The sequence below is a fragment of the Colobus angolensis genome, unplaced genomic scaffold (genome assembly GCF_000951035.1).
Source record: "Colobus angolensis palliatus isolate OR3802 unplaced genomic scaffold, Cang.pa_1.0 Scaffold80, whole genome shotgun sequence".
Taxonomy (NCBI): domain Eukaryota; kingdom Metazoa; phylum Chordata; class Mammalia; order Primates; family Cercopithecidae; genus Colobus; species Colobus angolensis.
This window is the reverse complement of record NW_012121821.1, coordinates 5,149,520-5,149,758: the sequence shown is the minus strand read 5'-3', so window position 1 is coordinate 5,149,758 and position 239 is coordinate 5,149,520.

Here is a 239-nt window from a genome sequence, read left to right as displayed (position 1 = left end):
TTTTTTTTTTTAAAAGAATACTTTCGATCTGCGGTTGGTTCAATTCATGGGTGTGGAACCCACACGTAAGGAAGGCTGACTATACTTAACTGTAAATTGAGATACTCCCTTTAAAATCCAGAAGATGAAGAGTAAGAATTCATTATTATTCAACTTTACTTTGAAAATTCTAGCTAACATAATAAAACCAGGAAAAGAATTAAGTTAGCAATAAGTATGGAAAAATAGTCAAAGTCATA